Source organism: Anneissia japonica, unplaced genomic scaffold (assembly GCF_011630105.1).
Source record: "Anneissia japonica isolate Jap-2015-1 unplaced genomic scaffold, ASM1163010v1 scaffold288116_len470923_cov172, whole genome shotgun sequence".
NCBI lineage: Eukaryota > Metazoa > Echinodermata > Crinoidea > Comatulida > Comatulidae > Anneissia > Anneissia japonica.
Window position 1 is genome coordinate 9468 of NW_022724919.1, and position 1780 is coordinate 11247.

Genomic DNA, 1780 nt, shown 5'->3' on the forward strand with positions numbered 1-1780 from the left:
CATCCATGGTGACGAGGAGTGCATTGTTAGGTAGTGCAGTGATGTTATTCAGAATATTAAGAAAGTGCGTGGTGTCCTGGATGAAACTAGGTATGTTATGTTAAAGAGGGTTAAGATAAGAATCAACCAAGCCTGATAGGGATTCAGTAAGGGTACCAATAGATGAAACGATGGGTCTACCAGGTGGAGTGATGTTCAATGACTTAGCTAAATTGAATATTTCAGTGGGAGAGGATGGAACTGTGAGATTACGAGATTTAATTAAATTGGGGAGTTTGTGTAATTTAGGTATGGTGTAAAATGTGCCGGGCTTGGGATCAACAGGAATAGAACCCCTTACCTTAGTTGCAAAATCGCTAGATAGATTAGAAACAATAGTATTAAGGTCACGTTTAAAATCAAGAGTTGGATCACATGTCAATGTTCTATAGTTATTAAAGTCTTTAAGTTGTCCTTCCGCTTCTTTAATATAGTCTTCCTTCTGTCTCTTATACACATCTAACAGTCAACAAGAACTTGCAGAAATGCACTTACGTTTGGAAAATAATGGCGAATTGAAAACCATTGTTTTCAGGTTTCTTGGTTGAGCATTCATTTATGAAAGTATCTAGATGAGACTTGGCCTTGCTAACGAATGAGTCGATGTAAACGTTTTTTCCAGGTGGGGGTGTCCAACGTTTATGCGTCAGTTTGTTGCGCTTTGCAGATGTAGGCATACTGTCTGTTTTGTCTTTGAAATGTTCTTTGAGTCTTATTCTGCGAGTGAAGTCATTGAGATCACAGCAAAGGTCTACAGGGTCAAGCTTCCGTGTGGGACAAAATGACAGGCCTTTGGATAAGAGCGTCTCTTATACACATCTAGATGTGTATAAGAGACAGCATTATGATTGCTCTGCTTACCACTGACTTGCCTGTTGATACTTCGTGGGAAAGCGTCAGAGATGATAGGATGATCTGGTCCTAGTCCTTTCAATAGTTGATCTTTGGCTACAATATTTTGAAGTTTATTGTGCTTGCGTTTAAAGTTTTGGTATAGGTGGCGCCGGTAAGAGCTGTTTAAGAATCGAGAAACACCAACATACTTGCAGGGATCATTCAAAGTTGCCTTCAGGTTAGTTTCCGATGCTTTGATTTGAGTGGTGATACTGGCCTGTTTAAACTCATAAACTCGCAAATGCCAGATCGGATATCGTCTTCTTGACACAATGCAAGAGACTAGATATTGTACCCAACGGACTAAGAATCCAGAACCCACTTCAAAATACGACCACCGACCAGTCCTGTCTAGCTATAGCTAACAGAGTGTGTGCTCTAACCTACTCGTACCAACGTTGGCATGTCGCGACGCTGGAGTACTATTCAGCGTTTTTACTATATTTCTAGGTTTTCTATTTCTACGTTTAATCGGCTCATGTCTCAGCCACAATATTTTGAGGCCAATATTATTTACGAACCCAGTTAAACTTATTTACTAGCCTATTTCAACGTGCTAATTATTACATTTAGGCGACGCTTGTTGTAGACTGGCATAGTGTTTTCGGAAATAAATACCATTTTATACACATGCGCAGATCGATTCGCCAGCAGCGTCATCGCCAGCAGCAGCGAGTCGCCAGCAGAGAGATGTCACTGCAGCAAAACACTATTGTACACGGTACCAACGCTGTTCTAATAGACAATGGGGTCGTGCTCATATTATTTGTTATATTTTTATTAATTCATTATTTTCACTTGACTCGCATAAATAATTTTGTTCGAAGAACATTTTATGCAGTTGTAC